Below are 23771 nucleotides of genomic sequence, written 5' to 3' on the forward strand. Positions count from 1 at the left end.
TAGTCTTCAGTGCGTATAATTGAATCCGCATTAAGCATTTTACAAAATTCAATCTGAGCAAATACAATTCAGTATGTTCGAATCAAGAGATCTTCCCTTCTAATCCTCGTATCCAAAATAGTCCTTAATTAAAGGATTGCTAATTGGGCATTAAAGATTTGTAAAGACTAGTACACAATGACAATGACTAGTCTCATGTCATTCATGTACAGACAATGACTAGTCTGAGTTGTCAAACAAGAGTTCTTGTGTGGAATTTTAAACTCTATAGGAGAACAGAAAGAATATTTATACTCTAGAAGAGTTAATGGACATTGGATTCGTGAATGGGCAGCTAGAATAGTTAATAAGCAGCTGGGAGTTAAAGTAACAAGCACCTCTCTCTCTTTGATATCAAGGACTCACGTTGGAAGCAAGGAGGAGAAGAGGAAGAAGCTCTGAAAATCACCATTGAATCCAACCCTTGTGGTTTGTTCAAAAATATGTACACTTATTTTAATTATGTCTAAGTTTATATTTTCAGACTGTATGGGGAACTAATTTCCTTTAGTTAGGGCTTAGGTTGAAACGCTAACCATGAATTCTGATGTTATGGATTTAGTTTGAGTTTATAAGGTTTGGATTCCATTGATGAATTTCTTTTCATTTCTTTCATAGATGCTTTATGTATGCAATCTTTGATTAGCTACCTTGGGTTGTATGTATCTTGGTATTGTTGAGAAGGGTTGTGGACCATCATATCATCATTTCTTCTATTAGCAATTCATGAATGGCCTAAGAATTGTTCATATGATCATTTCGTATCTAGAATTCCTAATGTAAACATCATGATTTAGGGTTCTTGTGATGTTCATATTCTCAGTCCTTAATCAATTCTTTTGTGTTTTCAGTCTAAATAAAATCATGCCTAGATATTGCACATAGGGGTACAAAATATTTGTAAATGTCAGCATGAAAGAATACGTGAGAATAATCTATGCGAACATCTTCATCAATGAATCTAGATTTTATAGGATGGTTAGGGTGGATTCCAAAAGCCTTATCACCTTCACATCATTGTTTTATGTTATCCCTTCATTGGATCTTAATTTGCCTTAACTCTTTGTGTATTATCTTGTTACTAAATTTAGTTTGTTTCCTTACTTTGAGCCAATCATTGCCCCATTTACATGTGATCCTGAAAACAAGGTATTTGGGCTTCAGTAAAATCAAAAAGCCCAAAAAAATAGACCCATCTCACGACCTTCCAGGTATGGTGCTTCCTCCGGTCCTCAGCTGCATATAAGTTGAGGGAAAATCTTGGCATGTTCTCCGTCCCAGTTCATCATTTGATAGGGGAAGCGAACATGTACTTCAACAAAGACACGGGCAAAAACACATTTGGCCTCAACAATAATATACACAATCTCAAACAGGTTTTGGTTCATCCTGCATGTATGCTGGGGAAGAAAGGGAACCTCACCCATCCCAGCAAGTTTTTTGGCTGCTTTTTTTTGTCAAATGTCTTTGTAAGGCCAAAGCTGGGTTTCCAAAGTTGCGAAAAAATTGTATGTTTACAACGTGAAGGTTCTCAATAGAATTTCCCTTATGATAATAGCCTGTAAAACAAAATAACCTGTGAAGGCTTCTATGACAAAATTCTCCCCAAATCTGTTCGATTTTACTACTAATTACGCAACGATTTATATATAATGTAGCTATTTTTGCTGAAATTAAACTATTTACCTCGGTTGAGTATAAATGTGTTTATAATATGCTTGTATTCAATACCATAATCTTTACCAATATCACCAAAGAAAACATGCGAAGAGAAGCCTATTTCATCGAAGCTATATCATGAAAATAAAAAATATTAAAAAATATATATAGCTTCCAAATTCATGTTTCTTTTTTGAAGAAAAAAAAATTAAAAAAGGAATAGGTATTTACCTCGAGACAAGGCCAATATTTGTTCTTAGAAAGACTTCCACACGAGGGGAGGGACTATATCTACTTGTTTTATCTCACCGAATTATAAGCGCGATTGTGTGGTAGAGGGAAGCCCTGCAGGGGCGACCTGAGAACACGTGGAATGCAAAGAACAGCAGGACCGAATGATGGCCCTCTTGGGTTCTGCTGTTGCTGCATACATGTGATCTCAGGTCACCCCTGTGGGGCTCCACTACCTTTGGGCTTCTGCGGAGAAATTGGTGATGCCACAAGTGTTGCTCATGGTTGCTTGTTATAAGCACTGCCAAGTACTTCACCTAGTTGAACTTGTACTACACTGCAGTACATAAGAGAAACTTAATAGGCATTTGGGGGGTGAGTACGACTTTGTACTTCTTAAATGCATGTCTATTTGTACTATAGAACTCATCTAACTCCAAATCTGCCCAGAACAATAGGATATTTCCCGTGAAGATAAAATCCTTGGATGGGCATGGATGTATTTGAACCCCAGATTTGCTCAGTAAATCCTCTTTTAATTTCTACCAGGGAAAAAAAAAAATCAAATTTTAGGGTAAATTTGAATTGTAAATTTGAATTTTGCCATTAAGCACATGCTTTTATTTTAGGCTTAATTATTATTTTCTCTCTGGACTTGAATATATGTCTCAATTTTTTTGTACTTAAACTTTCAGGACCTTAAAAAAAGGCCAATCTGTGGAGCAAGTTCTTCAGTCCAGATGAATCCCTTAATCAAAATGGAAGATGAATCCCTCTATGTTTTGTCTACAAAATTACGGGCATCAAAAAGTGCCATATAGATCTACCCGATGCAAGATACCAAACCATTCACAAAGAGACTGTAAATGCCAGAAAAGTAATTACGCAAATTTTACCGTGAATGATGGCTGTTAAGTGCAATTCTTTTATGAATAATACTAGTCTTACCACATTTTTATACCACAATTTCATACCACATAATGTGGCAGCTGATGTTTACATATCACATCATGTAAAATAATAGTTTCTATTTTTCTAATTTATTTATTAAAATACACTTTATTCATTTAATTAAAGTGACATATGATATGGACATGACACATCATGTGGTATAGAAATGTGGAATAAAAATGTGGTAAGTGTAGCATTACTCTTATTTTATTAATGCTTTGTTGCACATGTATAGCAGATGCAGTAATCATATATGACGGGACTCATCAACTTATCCATGACGTACGTGCTCTATGTTCCTAATTTGGCTCAAATTTTAATTAAAGTTTAAAAAAATTAATTAAAAACATTATTAAGTTCAGTTTATAAATTAAAAAATTAAAAATTAAAAATAAAAATTCTGGAAACCCAACAGACTCTGTCGTCTTCTCTCATGTCGTCACCGCCACCCAATCCACCACTACAACCACCATGAGCAGTCCCAGCCACCACCCTCTTCTTATCTTTCTCTCTCTCTGTTTTTCAGTTGTCCAATTCCAACATGGCAACCAAGTTCTTCAGTTTCTTTTCTCCGCTTCTAAGCTCAGCTCCACATTTATTGCAGTAAGTGCTCGACCTTTCAATATCATGAGTACACACAAACACTTATCGTAGAGCAATTGGAGGTTTCTTTAATGCGTTATCTCTTGGAGCCATCAAAGAATCGGGCCCTAGCCCAGGTGAGGACAACTTATGGTTGTGGTGGTGGCGGCGGCATGAGAGAAGGAGGACACTATTAGGTTTCCAGATTTTTTATGTTAATTTTTTTATTCATAGTTTTTATTTGTAAACTGAAATTAAAAATTATTTTTATTCATTTTTAAAATTTTAATGAATTGTTAACGATAATTTGACAGAATGAATAAAATTGGCCAATGAAATAAATCACAGGACTAAATTGGCCAAATTAAAAATACAAGGATTAAATTGGCCAAATAAATAAAATACAGAGATCATTTTAACGTTTAAGTCTATATAAAGAACAAACTATGTTTTGGAAGCAAAAAAGACTGAAGGATCAATGTTATGGCATGGTCCTGATAATATACTTTATTTTAGGCCTATAGAAGAAATTGGAAAATAAGTAGAGGATATGATGATTTGAATGGGGATTAACATAAAAAATTTCATTCTTATTTGAGTCGAGAGCTTGGACACAGATGAAGACATGGTGGTTGGACTATTGTCCATTCATTATGATGCAGCACAAGCAAACAAAGCTTACAAGCGTAAACTTAGAAGGAACAAAGGTCTGAAATCCACCAGGGAATTGAGAGAAATATCAAGCGTTTATGATTAAAACAAAAGTAATACCATGACAACACATAAAGGTTTCTTAAATACACATGCTCGACCCTACCCCGGAGAAGTTATTGAAAACCAAATATCAGCAAAACGGAAATAAACGAAAGTCCAATTTAATTAAAATAGTATTTGCTATTTTCCAAAGCTCAAACGACCTTGGGACTACTTGTGGCGCCGTTTCCTCTCCGGAAAGGTAGCATACACTCCTTTCGGAGTTTGGACGCCAAATCTGCAAATTTCAACTGCGTCCCTTTTCCATTCTTCGATCCATTTCTCTTTCAATCCATTCCGCCATTTGTTCTACATCAGGACTTTGTGATGGTGTTCTTGAGGAAGGAGAGGTTCCCTACTGGTACCGTACGTATAGCAAGCTGAAGCCAAAGAAGTATGGTCCATACAAGGTGTTAAAACGAATAAATGATAATGCCCTATGTTATCAATATACTTCACTCTATGAGAATTTCCAATACTTTTAATGTTGCTTGTTTGTGTGAGTTCGGTGAAGACAAGGTTCTTTATCCTAACTATAACTCGGGATCGAGTTCTTCTGAGGTCGAGGGGACTAATGGAGAACAAATGACGGAATGGATTGAAGAAAAAATAGACCGAAGAATGAAAAAGGGATGCAGCTGAAATTTGTAGATTTGGCATTCGGGCTCTGAATGGAGCACATGAAACCTTTCCGTAAAGAAATAGCTCCACGAGTCTAACTCACAGCTTTGTTGTGACCTATGGTGAATTTTGGGCATTTGAGGATGTTTGGGCTTTGGAAAATAGCAATTACTATTTTAATTAAATTTGGACTTTCGTTTATTTCCATTTGCTTATTTTTGGTTTTCAATAACCTCCTCGAGATAGTCCTAGTGTCGAGCATGTGTATTTAAGCAACCTTTATGTCTTGTTTGATGTATGGTTTTCAATAACCTCCCCGGGGTAGTCCTAGGGTCCATCATGTGTACTTAAGAAACCTTTATGTGTTGTCATGGTATTACTTTGGTTTTAATCATAAACTCTTGGACTTTGTGCCAAGCCGAGATCAATGGTTTTGATAAATAGGCTAGCATGAGCACGGCCCGTTTCAATATGAATTTGGGCTTTACCCCAGGTCAGGATTAATGATTTTGATAAATGAGTCAGCACGACATGGCCCAGTTAATTAAATAGATCAGTTCGACCCAGCCCAAATAATTAGTGGCACGAATTCAAATGAACTAGGCCAACATGGTATCTAGAAGGAAGAGGGTGGCGCTAGTGCAGTTGTCGGAGATCTTGTGATGGATATTCGTTGGAAGATCTTTCAAAAGACCATAAATATCACCATCTGAAACGATGACAACATGTACACCACTAAACTCATCCTCACCGGCTACTTCCCCATTTTTCCTGTTGAGAAACTTCTCAACTTCCCTTTGGTTTTTGTCTCAGCTTTTTAATTTTAAATATATTTTAAATATTTAATTTGGATTTAAATTGTTTTTATAGCTAATATTACTAAATTGCCCACATTACATTAGCAAGTTAATAGTTTTGGACTAAGTTCACAAAAAATGATAACGTGAGGCACAAAGGAAGGTTCCAGAAAGTCAAGTACCTGATGTTTAGACACTTACTATCAACCAATTAAATTCAAAAGTCCTTGTTGTCGATAGAATGATCCTGACTACCCCCGAAGTGCATTCGGGTTCGATTCACGTAGGAGACAAGGCAAACAAATATAATATTCCCCTTGCCCTCTCTAATGAACGACGAAAAAAAAAAATTTATGGTAAAATATAGTTTTTTATTTTCCTAAACTAACATTAGTCGTGTTGTTAACTCTCTGTCTCGTGCTCCCCTCCAACCTTTCCTCTCTCTCTTCCCTGCCATTTCACACCACTTCCCAACAATCTCTACTACTCAAATATGAAACCCAAATCAAAATTCTAAATAATATATTGAATTCCATGGATCTTTTCAACTTGGAATTTTATACAACAATTTCATAATTGAATTTATGGGCAATGTTAGTGACAAAGACTTCGACCTGGCCTCGCCTTCCATCTGCATTCTTCAACCCAAGCTCTACTACCTACCTTGCATTGAATGCTTTTTCACAGATAACTTTAGAGAGAAAGGTTCCTCTTCTCTCTAAATTTCTCTCTTTCCCATCTTCATCTTCTTAGCTTCTGGCAGTGCTGCCAACCTTCGAGGTGGCTTCTCCGTCCCCCTCTGGTGTGGCTTCTCTGTCACCCTACATTTCAGGTAGTGTGGCTTTTACTTTCCTTTCACTACTACATTTTAGGCTTTGCGCGACGAAGGCAAGTTCGTCGCGCAAAGATGACTTTAATCGCACATAATTATGCGCAATGAAGTTTCGTCGCGCACCATCTGTCGCGCAAAGATCGTGAAGAAAGACTTTGTGTGACGAATTTATTTCCCTCGTCGCGCAAAAAAATGCGAGGTAGTACCTTCATTACAAAAAACATTTGGGGACGACCCAAACGTCCGACACACAAATGTTTGCGCGACGAAAGGCTGTTCGTCGCACCAAGATGCGCGACGGTAGCTTTTGTCGCGCGAGATTCGTGAAATTTGCCCGACGAAAAGTGCTTCGTCGCGCAATTACTCTTTGCATGACGAAAGACGTCGTCACGCATCGCGCATGATTAAATTAAGTGTATTTAAAAATTATTTTTCAACTTAAAAAAAAAAAGTGATTTTGCGCGACGATATACATTTCGTCACGCAAAATTAATATATATTATATAAATTTTAACATTAATATTATTTTTTTTAAATTTTGTAAAAAAATAATTTTGGTTTTTTTTAATTAAAAAGAAATTGCAATAAAAAGATTAATCATAAAGATAAACATTTATTATATAAAATAAAATAAATGTATACAAGAGAAATATTTTAAAAATAATTATGAAAATAAAAAACTAATTAAATAATGTTCCAAAATCTACTTGGTTGTTTGCCACATACGGCTCGGAGGTTTGGGCGTCTATAAGGGCCGTGGTCTGCTAGGGATGCTCTGGGTGGACGGGCTCGGAGGTCAGCGCACCAAAATTCGGGATTGGAATGTCGGACCGCACAAGGGATGCAGAATCACCGACATCGACCTTTAAACTCGGCAACCGCCCGCGCAAGGGACCGCAGAGTCGGATGTTGGTGGTGCTTTGGCGGGCGGTGCCGCCGCCCTAGTGCTAACAGGCTGCACCACCGATGAAGCTAATGATGCAGGCACCTAGGATCCCGGGACCAACTAGCATGTGGTCGTGCTCCATTAGTGCTTTGGAGCGATGGCGGTGATGCCACCGAGCCGGCTCGAACTCGGTGTAGTCATCACCACCCTATGACGTCTAATCAAGTCTGACATCTGCACAATTTCATTAATACACATACAAATTAATCAAATTTAAGAATATATACTTAACCACATACAATGTCAATTGAACTAATTAATTAAAAGCATAGTTTGACCTAGGGTTTACGATTTCGGAGATCCGGGACTCCGATCCATGATCCGTCAAATCCTAAACGATTCTATAAATACATGGTACAACATACGTGAGTTTGAGTTCGATCCAACGGTCCGAACATATCAAACCCAGAAATCGCACAAGAGGCAAAATCCTTTCGAGACTCAAACGGTAACCAAATTCCAATCCGAACACATCTGCCGGCAGAGCGCGGGTGCCCAAAGCAATAACAATCGCCGGAAAATTCTAAAAATTAAGGGCCAAGGTTCCTACCCTAGGTTCAAAACATCAATTGGAGGCACTTTTGTTTTCGGACCTACCCCGAGAAACGGCGGAAGTGGCCGGAATTTCAATTTAAAAGCTGACCGAAACCTAGGGTTTCAAATCCACTACCCTAGGCAAACAATCAATGTAATCCTAACCAACCATCAACTAAAGCATAAAAAATAGTCCAGAAAGCATACCTCAATTGTCGGATTTGGTGCCCGAAGAAGAGAGAACAACGCCGGTAAAGATTCGGTGAAAACCGAGCAAATCACGGCGGCAGGATGGACGGCGACGGCGGGGAAGCTCCGGGGTTCGAGGGTTGTAGTGGCCGGGTCTAAATTGGGGCGGAGTAGGGGCTGAGGTGACGGCAGAGAGAGAGAGAGGGTTTAGGGCAGATTTGAGAAACTGAGGAAGAAGGAGAAGCTCGCGAGTTTCAGAAAACTTATTCGACTTTGCGCGACAAATGTATAAATGCGTCGCGCAAAATAACTTAAATGAATTTTGCGCGACGAAATTAAAAGCATTTCTATCGCGCAATGTTGCCACTCTGCCAAAATTTGGGATTAGGGTTTATGATTTGTCCTTTTTGCGCGACGAAGAGTAATATACGTCGCGCAAGGTTCTGAAATCATCCACTTTGCACGACGAAAATATCTTATTTCGTCGTGCAAGTTTGTCCATCCGCCCAAATTTTGGGATTTGATTTTGCGTGGGGAGATAAATTAAGTGAATTTTGCGCGACGAAAGGTACATTCGTCACGCAAGCTCTGATTTGCCAAAAAATTTACTAAGTGTTGGGGGCGTAGGGGCTGAAATTCTTACCGAGATTGCGCGATGAAAGGGAAGTGCATTTGTCGCGCAAGCCTCTGTGTATAAACTTTGCGCGACGAATGGAGAGTTAATTCGTCGCGCAAGTCTCTGATTTGCCACGAAATTTTACTAAGTGTTTTTGGGGGTGCCTTTGTTCTGTGTGAGATTGCGCGATGAAGGGAAACTGGTTTTGTCGCGCAAGGCTTTGTTCTGTGCACTTTGCGCGACAAATTAATGTCCTTTCGTCGCGTAAACCATCCTCTTATACCCTAAACCCTAAACCCTAACTCCTAAACTAGTTTTAATGATCCAACTGGCAATGTTGTTTTTTTATACTTCGAGATCGTATACGTCGAAAATTGGAAAAAATGAACATTCAGAGATTAAGTAACAGGACAAAAAATTTCGACGATTATAAAGAGAAAGTCACGATTTAACGATTATTTTAACTCCGATTTTGAAATTTTTTTTACAGCGGTATTTCTTGACCCTATATGAATACAAAGATTGAATTCGATCTTCAATTTAAGATATTTACAGTACCGGACATCACATAATCTTATGTTATATTGAAGGAAAGTATAAATAAACTCTTCATTGTTGGTGAATATTGTGTTTTGATGGCATACGCATTCTACGAAACTAGTTTCAGTAATCCAGCTGTCAAACTTGTTTGTTTATATTTCGAGATCATATACCCCAAAAATCAGAAGAAAAAAAAAATTCAGAGATCAAATAACGGGACAAAACTTTTCGACGGTTATAAACTAAAAGTCATGATTTCACGGTTATTTTGACTCCAATTTTGATGATTTTTTTACAGCTACACTTCTTGACCCTATATGAATACAATGAACTAATTTGATCGTCAATTTTAAATATATACGTGTGTATATATCAAAAATATATATATGTTTGTACGACGAGAGATCTTGTTTCGTCGCGCAAAACAGAATTGCGCCACGAGTAAAATTTGAAGTTTACGCAACGAATATTTTTGTCGCGCAAAATTTGAAGTTTGCGTGACGAGTAACTTCACCATCACGCAAAATATGTGCGACGATGGCTTCTTTGTCGCGCAAGGTTATTTTCATATTTGTCTTTCCTTTTCTTACTATCTATTATCTATAAAATAAATCCCTGCAAATTTTATACATGTAGACATAGAATGAAACTGAATTATTGATCATTACATATAATTCAATTAAGATATTGTATGAAAGTATGATTTAATCTATTCTCTTTTGACTTGAGAATTGAAGGATTGTTGATTGGGTGAGTTCAAATCAAAGAAAGTTTTTTGGTCTATCTTATTTTCTTTTTATTCATTTTTTCTCTTCTATGAATAATAACATATTTATAATAATTAAATAATGATCAATAATTCAGTTGATAAATATATGGTTATATATATTTTATTAAATTTATGGGTGAACGACGGGAATTGAACTCGCGCATGGTGGATTGTGAATCCACTGCCTTGATCCACTTGGCTACATCCGCCCCTTGTACTATACAAATATTTACACCATTTATCATTACTTGTAAGATAAAATACGACATTAAATAAACTGAAACTTGTAATATTTTAATTAAATTTTGTAATAAATTAACTAAAAAAAATATATAGAACAATATAGTAAAGTTAAGTAGTAAATAAAAAAAATACTAAATAGTAAAGGATCAATAACAAACCTCTTGATGTAACAAGAAATTTATTATTGCTCCTTTACTTTCTTCCGTGAAATTGGTTAACAGGGTCTTGCATCTTCCTATATCTCCCCAATTCTCTTTCTTGTTTATGATTTTCATTTTTTAAAAGTGTTTTATATGAATAAATTTAAAAATTATTATTAAAATAATTTGAATATATTGATTACCAATGGTTTATAACTACATTTATTTTAATAATGTTTCATTTCTCCACATATATAATGTTCGGATATAACAACTACATATATTCAAACATTTGCATTACACAAAATATGTCCACTAACATAATAAAATTACAAAAAAATTCATTATTCATCATCTGAACTATAATAACTTTCGTTATCGTCGCTATCATCACTTTCGGTCTCCCCTCCTCCTCCTCCTCCTCCTCCTCCTCCTCCTCCTCCTCCTCTATAACTACATCATCGTCGTTGCTCGGGCCCACTGCAACATCGTATCGCGGAAGATCACCGAGGTCAATTGTAATTGACTGAATTGGTATTTCAATTGAAGACACTCCTTGTATTTGAAACGGTTCTTGTATAACATTTGTATCTCCAAATGTTTTCGCATCATTTTCCATTGAAGATTCTAAACGTTGGTCAGCCACATTGTCGACGTCGTTGTCAGTTGGGTCTAGTTATGGTATAGCATACACGTTCCTATGATCCATCTTCTGAACAATGTTCCAACCACTCCCGGCTTTAGAGTCATGTAGATACACAATTTGTGTTGCCATGTTTGCCAAAATATAAGGGTCGTCATCATACCAAGTTCTGTTAATGTTCACATATAGCAAGCCATGATCGATTTTAACACTTCCCAACCTATTTGGGTTGGTGTCAAACCATCGACACTTAAACATGATCATTTGGTATCGATCTTTGTAAAGCAATTGCACGATAGTTGTGAGTTTGCCATAGAAATCAATGTCCGTACTTTTGCCTCCACCTAGGGACATGAACACAGCTGTTTTGCGTACACAACTTGTCATCTCGTGCAACCCCCAAAAATTTGATGCCGTTAACATTACAACCTGAGAACAATTCAGCATGAATCGGGCTGAACGCCAAATTATATAACTCATCATTGTAAGTGGGGGAATTCGATGATTTCAACTTATTCACCTAATATTATACAAAACCATTCACATGTTAGTATGACAAAATTAAATACTACAATTTATATTTCTCAAATAACAAACACTTATAACTTACAGAATCCAAAAACCATTGTGGAAAGAATTCACGGTATTTCTGGGCAACCAAATGTGATAGACGTTCTCGCTTCATCATCTCTTCATGCTCATATAAGTATGCTATGATCTCATCACAATTGTTCAGTAAGAACCAATGCGCTACCTCCATGTCATTTCTAGAAAACGACTCTCCTCGTCCAGGATCTCCAAAGGGTCGTGCGCTTTGGGCAAAAATAGAAAGTTTTTCATTTCTCATACCTCCGCCATTATTGCGCTGAGGAAGAGTGAAAGCCGTCTCCACATCTTTTAAATACATTCCACAGAAAGTAAGCGACTCATATTGAACCCAAGTCTCTATAATTGATCCTTCGGGTTTCGCCCTATTGCGTACACTTTTTTCAGCTTTCTGAGAAGCCTGTCAAAATAAAACGATATGATAAAAATTAGCAAGCATGTGAGAATGATGCATACACAAACGATAAGGATTATATACATTTCTATTGGATACATCTAACGATAGTTGATAGGACCAGCAAGCAATGCCTCTTCTGGCAAGTGAACCATCACGTGCATCATACTTGTGAAGAAAGCTGGATGAAATATCATCTCAAACTTGCATAGGACTTGGACAATGTCATGGCGCAACTGAAACATGTCCGTCTTTCGCAATGTTTTTGCCGTCAATTGGGAAAAAAATCTGGACAACAAAATGATTGGCTTCACTACATCTTCCGGCAATAGGTGTCGAATACCCACAGGAAGTAGGTGTTGCATAAACACATGGCAGTCACAGCTCTTAAGTCCAGTAAATTTACCCTCGTCAACATTCACGCAATGTGCGATTTTAGAAGCATACCCATTGGGAAACTTTACAGACGATACAAACTTTAGAAACTCTTTCTTGTCATTCGGTTTCATAGAAAAGAATGCAAGATCCTTTCTAGCTTTATCACTGTCCCTATTCATCCATAAACCCCTTCGTATGCCTATTCTTTCCAAATCAAGACGAGCTTTGATCTTGTCCTTTGTGTTGACCTTAATATCTAGAATCGTGCCCACCAATGTGTTGAATACATTTTTCTCAACATGCATCACATCTAGATTGTGCCTCAATTTGAGTTTCGACCAATATGGGAGCTCAAAAAATATAGGCTTGTGCGTCCAGTTCATATATGTAGAAGGTCTGATTCGACTCACTGTTTTCCCGAATGGAGCAAAATTCAAACGGTTAAGCTGGTCCAATATCTCAACACCGGACCATTCTCTAGGTCTGAGGCAACGCTCTGTGTTCCCGTCGAACTCTTTATCTTTTTCCCTCCACTCGTGGTCCCATGGCAAACATCTCCGATGACCAAGGTAACAAATTTTTCCAGCGTGCCAACCAGAAGTTACATCTTTCTTGCACACAGGACATGCCATATAACCCTTTGTGCTCCACCCAGAAACCATTACATATGCTGGGAAATCATTCACATTCCACATAACTGCTACCTGCAAAGTGAACATCTTCCAGTTGATTTATCGAAATGCGTGCGAACGCCGTTTGTCCATAAATCCTTCACTCATCAACCAGCGGCCTTAAGTAAACATCGATTGACCTGCTAGGGTCCTCAGTTATCAAAACAGTCATCATCATGTATTCTTTTTTCATGCATTTCCAAGGCGGCAAATTATATGGGAGTACGAAAATCGGCCAAGTGCTGTGGTGTTGGTTTAGAACCCCATATAGATTGAATCCGTTAGTGGCAAGTCCCAATCTAACATTTCGGGGATCAGCAGTAAACTCGGGGAACGTTCGATCGAACTCTTTCCATGCCTCCCCATCTACAGGATGCCGTATCACATCATCGTCTACTCACTTTTCCTTATGCCATCTCATGTCTGTGGCAGTATGCGTCGAAATATACAATTGCTGCAACCTAGGTTTCAGCGGCAGATAACGCATGACCGCGACTCATTGCATACAAGGCATGTATCCAACGTTTCATGCTCTTTGTAGAATAACATGCAATTGTTTTTGCAAGCGTGAATTTTTTCATAAGCCAATCCCATACCATTCAACACCTTCTACGCGTGTTTATGGTATTTCGGCAAACAATTGTCCATTAGAAGCATTCTCTTGAAAACCCCCAAAAAGTAATCGAAACACAAGTTCGACATACGATACTTTATTTTTCCGTGCATTAGCTCCACAATAGCCGTGAGAACGGAAAAGCTCTCGCACCCTGGGTATAACTCTTGGTTGGCATTTTTTAATAATTTTTCATATTGTTCAAACTCCGCACTGTCTATTGGTGTAGGCACGTTATCTTCCTCTTCTTGATTTATGTTGGTCGATGCAAATGGAAATGCATTATGTATAATATCCATGACTTGATCATTAGGATCCACAATAGGTTCAACATTGTCCACTCTTATGGCATTTGAAGACGAAGAATGGTCTAATTGTTCCCTATGAAGGTTCCAAATGCTATATGTCTCAATCATTCCATTCCTTACTAAATGAAATCCAACATTTTCAATTGTCTCCCACAACGTGTTATTACACCTCCTACAAGGACAATGGATTCTAATTGCACCCAGGTTGTGTCTACGTGCAAACTCAATAAAATCCTCGATTTCATCCAAGTATTCGTCTGCGCATCTGTTCGGGTTATGTATCCACCTTCTGTCTATAATTCCTGAAACTAGAATCACAACACAACAATCACAACAACTTCATACGAAGTTACAATGTCACCTTATGCCTCCGGTAAGGGCCCTATCCCATTTAAGAATGCATAGTCCTGCCACGTAACCTACGGCTACATGAGATTAGATTTCGACGTGGATGAATTTCGCCAGCATCTCGATATAGTTCTTGAGGTGGCCATAGGTATAAATACCTACGTACCACCCGAAGAACGTACCGAGATGACAACGAAATCTCCACAATCGAAACCTAATCCTGTAGTCGTAGATTACGTGACAACACTATGCATTACCAAACTGTCCAAATAATGGGACAATTCAAGAATTAATTGGACTGCAGTCATGCTTTACGCATCCATGCACGAAATCCAACTAATCTCGAACGGGAAACTAAGTGTTACTAAAGAATAATAATAAAAGTACGAAGTTAATTTCAATTAACTTCATGCATCACAACACATTGTGCTATGACACGCACAATTTAACAACATAATATAAATATAATTTCACAACAAAAAATATAAATATAACAAACTAAGTTCAACATAATGTAAATAATTTAATATAAAATGAATAACATACATTCTCAATCGTTCTCCACAATCGCAAATTACAAATGTCTATAATGAGAACAACATTAATACCGTTAGTACGAATTTACATTAATACTTTTAAACAAACGACAAATAATACTTACCCAATGAGTGTATTGAATTCCCAGCAGAGACAAAGAGCACAAGACAAAGACAAATTTCTAAATTTTTTCTTTGCATTCTGACTCTCTGCAATGGCGGACTGCAAATATGTAGAAGAAGGAGTTTACGCGACGAAGTATCATTTTCGTCGCGCAAAATATCGTCGCACAAAACAACTTTTTCGTCGCGCAAAGACCTGTCAACATCGGAATTTTGCTCGACGAAAAGATATAATTTGTCGCTCAAAACTCGTCGGCAAACCCTAAACGGCGTGGCGCATCCGCAAATTTCCGTCGCCCGAGAACTTGCCGACATCACACTTTGCGCGACAAACCCTATGTCCATCGCGCAATCATTTGCCACCAAAAAATAACCTTTTTTCGTAGCATAAAATAACCTTTTTTCGTCGCGCAAATCTTGTCGCGCAAACCCTAAACGGCGTCGCGCATATGCAAATTTCCGTCGCCTGAGAACTTGCCGACATCACACTTTGCGCGATTTAACCCTATGTCCATCGCGCAAGCATTTGCCACCAAAAATCCGTGATCGCAGTTTTTCCTGTCCACTTTACGCAACGAAATTTATAACCGTCGCACCCGGATTTCTTGCGCGACGAACTATATCATTGCGCAAATGTATGGCACCAAAAAAAAAACCTGGGTTTTTCTTCCCCACTTTGCTCGACGATTCGTTTGTTTGTCGTGCTAAGCATCTTTACGCGACTAAATATTTCGTCGCGTAAGATTTTGTAGTTTTGCGGGACGAATTTGTTCTTCCATCGCATCCGTGATTTTTGCGCGACGAATTTGGCTTCGTCGCACAAAGTCTCGTCTCACAAATAATAAAATGTAGTAGTGTTTTCTGTCATTTATTTTGGTATGCTTTTTCTACTTTGTTTTTCTTACTGTTGGCCTAGATCTCCTCAATCTCTTCTCTCCCACTTCTCGACAGCCATTTCACCTCTCTCTCCCTCTTCTCCTCCCATCCACCCATCTCCCTTCAGCCCATTTCTCTTCCCTTCCCACAAACTCTTTAACCCTAAACCCCTTCCTTTCCCCTAGGATCTGCACGGTTGTCTCCTAGTTTGTTACTGTTGTTCATCTCCTACAACTCATCCTCATATCTGAGCTTTTGCCCAGAGGGTTAGCTTTGTAGTTTAATGGTCAATTTAGACCAATCCATGGATCGTTTGAGCTTGATGCACGGTGGTGGCTAGCTTCCCTAAATCCACTCTCTTTAGATCTCCTTTGTCGGTTCTTATGGACCTTCCTCAACTGGCAGCTACGACAAATCGGGTGGCAGCGACGGCTACTTAGTTCTTGGGTGTGATGTTAGGGTTTGTGTGTGTCTTAGGGTTTTTTGTGGTGTTGAGCCTAAATTATGTGTATTATGGTTAGGCTTTTATTTTGTTTGGTTGTGCTTTTGTTTTATTGTTCTATTTGTTGTATTGGGCTTGTTTGTAACTAGGGGTGGGCATCGGGATCGGAAAACCGGAACACCGAACCGAACTAGTGAAAAAAAACGGGAAAAAAAATCAATTGACCAAAAAGTCAACAAACCAAACCGAACGAGTTCGAACCAATTTCGGTTTCGGTTTTACACTGCACCGCACCATACCGGACCAAACCGAACCGGTCATATATATATTTTTAATTTTTACAAAATTTTAAAATCTAATGCCATATTTTAAATTTTATAATCACTATTTTTCCGAGTACAACTTCAAAAAATTTCTAAATGTATGAATTGGATTATTTGTTAATTTTTAAGCAAAAAAAAAAGTTATTTATTATAATATTTATAAAAATAATTTTTTGGAAAAAAAATTAAAATAATAATAAATTAATAATCCGGTTCAAAACCGAACTGGCCAGCTTTTGAATTTTTTGCCTAAACCGGACCGGTTAAATAGTAACGATTCAGTTCCGGTTTGAGGTGAGAATCGAGACAGAATCTGGATCGCGCCCACCCCTATTTGTAACTTCCTAAGGTAATGAAATCTTCATTCCTTCGACCAAAAAATAAAAAAAGAGAGGTACTACTACCTAATTAGACTTGTAGCTGCGTCAAAGTCAAGCCGAGTAGCAAGCCAAGCACTTGGAGTTGCGGTGAGAGGAGCTTGGAGGGCCCAAGTTGAAGTCCGAAGTTAGAGCTCAGATTTGTGGCGATTCGGACCTAGAGGCATGATGAGGAAGAGGAGAGATGCTTCAACATATGTTTATGGGGGATTGATTGAAACTGTATGAAATAAGAAATTCAATTTAGGATGCTGAGTAGTAGTCATGGGAAGTGGGAATTGAGAAAGACTAGAGAAGGAAGATAGCAAGGAGGGTAAGGAGGCTTTGAAGAAATGGCTACACTAAAGTTAGTTTAGAAAAATTAAAAATTTCAAAAAGTTAAACTTTATGCTGTAATAACTTGTCATATTTCAAGTGGTTGAATCGTTGTAACAATGGAGATGAAGCTAAATGCCATTAAATGTGTGTGAACTCTAAATATAGAGACTCGGATTTGTTCTTTATCCTTTATGTTACCCTACAATTTGTTTGTCATGGTACAAATGTGGATTTGGATATACATGACATGCACATAATGAAGGACATATGTATCCAATTACAATATAGCTCACTAGACCTGGCATTCATGTCGTGTTTGTAGTGTTCGTGTCGTGTTCGTGTCAACCCGCTTTTGTTGATAGGTTGACACGACATGACCCGTTAAGAAAACGGATGGAAAATATCAAACACGAACACGACTCGTTATAATTTGCGAATCACACGATACAACACGATAATCCGTTAAGAATTAAAAAATAAACATAAATGTTAAACAATTAGAAAATCAACCAGTGCAAAAAACCAAAAAACAAAAGTCATAGTCATCCATGCCCTCATCACCACCGCCATCTCTTCTCCTCTCATGCTCCCCAAATTTCTTCATCATCTCCATCGTTTAAGGTTTTACCCCCCACTTTCAAAAAAAGTTAGTTTTTATAAAATCTTTCAAATATAGTCAAAAATTCACCTAAATAGACACAAATACCCTTAAAAATAAAAACCCACATAAACCTAAAAAGCAAAACCCTACTACACAAAGTTTGGAATTGCAAGCACGTCTGTAGCCTTGGTCGAACTACTGGTGAGTGATGTTCTTCTTTTTCTTTCTGCATATTTTGTGCTTATTCGTGCCGTTTGCTTCTTTCTTTTAATTGTTTCTTCGTTTCTTTGGCTTGGTAGGAACAAGAAATTGAAATATTCATCAGTTTAGGTGTGTTTTGATGATGTAGCATGTGTTATGGGTTTCTTGTAGAGGGCGTGGGAGGAATATCTTGCTTTCTTTTATGGGAATTTGAAGCAATTCAAACACTCCCTAATTCAACTTATCGATCCGTAATCCCAGGTTTGCTTTTCTTTCTCTCTCTTCTTCCATCTTTGTTCTGTTGGCCAAATTGTGTTTTGGGGGGTGGCCAAATTCTGTTTATATTTGATATTCTGACAAATTGTGGTATTTGCTCGCTCTCTGCAACTTCGCCACTTAACTTCAACATTTGACATCTCACGATCTCATCTCATCTCTCACTCCATGTGTCGAACATCACACCAATTGCCCTTCACTCTTATTCTGGCCTCATCAGCCTTTGTTAAGGCTTTTGTTATATATTTGAACGTTTTGCTTATTGGCAACCATGTTCAAAAAGAATTTATAGAAAATATATTATTAGGCAATTTCATTTCATGTATAGAAATTAATGGAAACCGGGGCAATTTCATTGTTATCAATGAAGGAAATATATTTTTATCAAACATGTTATATTGTTAGAGTGGGCAAACAATTTGGTGTGAGAAAATAACAAGAAAGAGTTGTCATTGCACGTATGTCAAATTCATTACATTTTATTTTGTTGCAAGTAAGGAATATATACAGACATTTCATAGAGTGGGCAAACATTTTCTTTTGTAGTTTTTGCTGATTTTTTTTATTTGTTCTTTTATCTAAGGAATATATGCATGATAATATTCCACAGATCTTTTGAAAATATTTCAAATAAAATAATTGTGGAGTACTATAAATTTATTTCTTGTTTCTTGAATATGCAGGTTTTTTCCATTGAGGCTCACTCATTTCATGTATACGATGGATGTCGTGTTGAAGTTGTAAATTTAGAGAGAAAGTGTTGCACATGCCGAGAGTTTGATCTTGACCAATTACCATGTGCACATGCTGAAATTCCCCAGAATGGCCAACTGATCTGTTTCTTAATACTCAAACACCACAGCAAGATTGAAATACTGTAACAATCCTGTAAGCAAAAATTACAGAATATACAGTAGAATAATAAAAACGCAAACAATTGCACAAGGGACACATAATATGTTGATGAAGTAAAAAACCTCAAGATGAGCAAAACAACTATGGGCACTATACTGGAGAACAAATCACTATGAGAAAGAATACAAAAAGCTCTTATAAGTCTCAACTCACAAGACGAACGCTCACAAGACAGACTTGCCTACTCGCCTTTGCTACTCAACCCAGCATGCGATCTTGTCATCCTTCGTCAACAAGAGATGGCACAACTCTGGTCTCAGCTGCTCACACCTCAAGGCACGATTGTTGATCACCAACATGCATAATGCTCATGAACTCACACATATATGAAAAGGTGATGATTTAATCACTCATGAAGGCTAACGAGTAACAGCCACATGAGTTTTCAATATAAACTCTCAAAAACCTCTTTGCAAATATTTTTTCGTTCTTTTTCTTTTTAACGTTGCAGACACACAAAACAAAACCGCTAAGTTCCTTTCTTGTATTACACCCTTAAAACTAGGTCAGAGACCAAAAAAGGCTTTCAGCAAAAATGGGCTTTTTAACAAATAAATTATTTCTTTAAAACAAATAAAGCCACTTAATTAAAAACCCAGCCATAAAGACAAAAGAACCCTTTTGCTTAAAAAAGCACCAAACTAAAGAATATAAAACCATCGTTAAAAACTCACTGATGTCTGACATTGGATTATGTAAGACTGAAATCATATATCAGTCATGTACATCTGACAGCCACTTTTGATGATCAAGCAAATATGCAAATATGAATGCATGGATGCAAAACATGTCTCTGAGCCACACTGATTCAGGATAGCAGAATGTCACTTGAAAACTGTAGGTTACACTCAAAGACCTACTCTATGTTTTTGTAATAGGAAATTGCCAGTATACCAAAAATTGGTTCTAACAATCTCCCCCTTTGGCATTTCCTATACAAAAAATCTAGTGACAAAAATTGGTCCTAACTATCTCCCCCTAAACCAATTACAAGTGAGTGAAAAGAATTCCTCAAACATGACCACTTGCAATAGAAAAGGTAACATGAATTTTGCACCACTAAACCAAAAATAACCAGTGAAAAGCATGAATTACTAAAAATACAATAAGTAAAATGAAACTCAGAACGTTTACTCCCCCTTTTTTGGATAGGCAATGGCAAACTCCCCTTCAAATAAATAACCACTTGCACATCAAATAACCACTCCCAGAAAGAACAATGTAGGCAAAAGTTCCAAATTATGAATTCTCCCATGAATGTATGAAAAGACACATGTAATGATGAAAGAGCAAGTAGGCACACAAGATGAATTTTTTAAACCAGTGTCACAAACGAGATTTCTAAGCAAAGCTTGTAAGGAGATATCAAGTCAAAATTGAAGAGTAACAAGGAGAACCCACAACATCAAGTGTTGTTAAATATCTCTCCATGTTAGGCAACACTGTATAATCAAGGTTAGCAAAAGTTCACAGGAGTCCTTGGTGTGAAAGTGAACCAATAGAGATAAGAATGATAGTGCATACAAGTTTAATTCAACATATTTACAATTGTACTGTATTTTTCTTTTATGGAGCACAGTTCACACTTTATTAAGCTTTCTAGTGACCTGTAACAAGTCTTAGGCCAGATGCTCCCAAGCCAAAAGACTTTAGGGCACTAAGCATATCAAGGATACTCCATGGGCTTAGCAACTCGAGTCAAAAGGCTTCAAAGTTGTGACACTAATTTTTTTTTTTTTAATATGGACCAAGCCCTATCCCGTATTCGACGCGACCCTCGACATTGGTTAGGTAAGAGGTCTGGCTACTTTGGGATAACCTGAGTCAAGCTCCAAAGATATCTAACATTGTTGTTTAAATTGAAATCTTGCAACATAGGCATTCATATAGCTTATATTGGTATGCATGTGCAAGAACCAAGGAAAGACTGTGAGAATTTTGGCCACGCAAGGATTAATGCTAGAGACTAACATAGAAAAATGTCTATCAACTAAGAGCATGTGTCTCACGATTAGTCCCTCATTCTAACTAGAAAATCCAATCTCAGTTCAAAGAAATACAAGCTTATAACAATGGGATTGAAAATGCGGTGCAATGATGTACTACAAAGCTACAAAAATAAAACAGAAAAATACCAGAAACTGATCAACCTATTTGACATGGGCATACAACTATGAAATTTGAATGCAAAAAAATTAGAGGGAGTTCATTCAATGGAAAAAATACCAAGAGACTTCCTGAGAGTTTCAAAACGAACAGTGTCTAATGGTTTTGTAAAGAAATCAGCCAATTGTTTTTCTGTGCAAACAAACTCAAGGCTTACCACCTTTTCTTCAACCAATTCACGAATAAAATGATGCCTAATATCTATGTATTTTGTTCGTGAGTGTTGAACCGGATTTTTGGAAATATTTATTGCACTAAGATTATCACAAAAAAGAGTAGAAGTACCTTGCTGAATGCCGTAATCACTCATCATTTGCTTCATCCATAGTAATTGTGTGCAACAATTTCCTGCAATGATGTATTCCACTTTAGCTGTAGACAAGGAAACACAAGCTTGCTTTTTGCTATGCCAAGACACAAGATTATTACCTACATAAAAGCACCCTCCAGATGTGCTCTTCCTATCATCAACGTTTTCTGCCCAATCCGCATCGGTGTAACCTGCAATTTCAGAATTTGAGTCAAATGAATAATATATACCCAACTTTGGAGTACCACTTACATATCTGATGATCCTCCTGACTGCATTCAAGTGCGACTCCTTTGGATTTTCTTGAAAGTGAGCGCACACACCAACACTGAATGAGATGTCGGGTCGACTGGCTGTTAAATATAAGAGGCTTCCAATCATGTTTCTATAAAGTGTTTGTTCTACACATTTTCCAGATGGGTCAGCATCAATTTTGTTGTGTGTAGCCATGGGATTCCTTGTTGGTTTGGCAGAACTCATACCAAACTTCTTTACCAAGTCATTTGCATACTTGGTTTGAGAAATGAAGATACCATGATCTTGTTGCTTGACTTGCAGGCCTAGGAAATAGCTCAACTCCCCACACATACTAATCTCAAATTCGTTACTCATAACTTTAGTAAATTCTTTTACAAGAAATTCATATGTAGACCCAAAAACAATGTCATCGACATGAACCTGGGCAACAATCAATTCCTTGTTGGTCTTTTTGACAAACAAAGTTTTGTCAATAGCTCCTCTGACATACCCTTTATTCAGCAAATGGGATGACAACCAATCATACCAAGCCCTAGGGGCTTGTTTTAGCCCATAGAGAGCTTTTCTAAGATGATATACATTATCAGGATTGTAAGGATCTTTGAATCCTATAGGTTGTTCTACATATACTTCCTCCTGTAAAACCCCATTTAGGAACGCACTTTTCACATCCATCTGGTGTAGTTTGAACCTCAGATGACAAGCTATAGCTAAAAGCAATCTAACTTATTCAAGCCTTGCCACGGGAGCGAAAGTTTCATCGAAATCTAACCCTTCAACCTGGGTATATCCCTGTGCAACCAACCTTGCTTTATTTCTTGTAATAACACCATTTTCATCAGTTTTGTTTATGAAAACACATTTTGTACCTATCACATTCGAGTCCTTGGGATGTGGAACCAAGTACCACACATCATTTCTAGTGAATTGGTCTAACTCTTCTTGCATAGCGCAGATGAGTTACCTCTGCAACAACTTGGCTTCTTATCTTTCTTTGATCATTTAAATCTCCAATAATATCATATGGTGTGTGGTCTTTTTGGACTTGCCAAAACACTAGGTCTAGGAGGAGGTGAAAACATATATTTTTCTACATGCACTTCAGCATTAATGTCAGGCATCTTGTCCTTTTCTTCTTGCTTAGGAGCTGCTGGAATAATATCATCATCATCTGCACAAGAACCAAATGACATATCAATATCATTGACAACAACATTAATTGATTCCATTACTGCACATGTCCTCTTGTTAAACACCCTATAAGCCCTGCTAGTGAGAGAATAACCCAAAAAGATGTCAGCATCACTTCTTGTATCAAACTTTGCTTGGTTTTCTCTATCTCTATAAATATAGCAGACGCTGCCAAAAACCCTCATGTGCTTTATGTTAGGTTTTCTCCCTTTCCGAAGCTCATAAGGAGTTGAAGTTGTGCCCGGTCTAAGATATACACGATTTGATATATAACATGTTGTACTAATAGCTTCTGCCCAAAATTTCTTCGCTATCTTAGCACTTGTCAAGATCACACGTCCCATTTCAAGCAAGGTGCGATTCTTCCTCTCAACCACCCGATTATGTTGAGGTGTTAAAATTCATGCATTATTCTTTTCTCTTCACAATATTCAGCAAAGCTTACATTTTCAAAC

The 23771-nt window shown here is 37.4% G+C and overlaps 1 long non-coding RNA gene and 1 pseudogene across 1 annotated transcript; both read right to left on the reverse strand.

The window, feature by feature from the left end:
- Window positions 1-987: 987 nt before the first annotated feature.
- LOC148919160 (uncharacterized) lies at window positions 988-2189 on the reverse strand. The gene is made up of 2 exons (XR_016124964.1): window positions 1930-2189; window positions 988-1598 (listed from the first exon to the last, which is right to left on the reverse strand). It is a non-coding gene; the product is annotated as an uncharacterized LOC148919160 (long non-coding RNA).
- A 17129-nt stretch (window positions 2190-19318) lies between these two features.
- Window positions 19319-22494, reverse strand: LOC148919161 (secreted RxLR effector protein 161 pseudogene; annotated as a pseudogene).
- Between the last annotated feature and the right edge of the window lie 1277 nt (window positions 22495-23771).

The sequence above is a fragment of the Prunus mume genome, linkage group LG3 (genome assembly GCF_029339155.1).
Source record: "Prunus mume cultivar Tortuosa linkage group LG3, ASM2933915v1, whole genome shotgun sequence".
NCBI classification, from domain to species: domain Eukaryota; kingdom Viridiplantae; phylum Streptophyta; class Magnoliopsida; order Rosales; family Rosaceae; genus Prunus; species Prunus mume.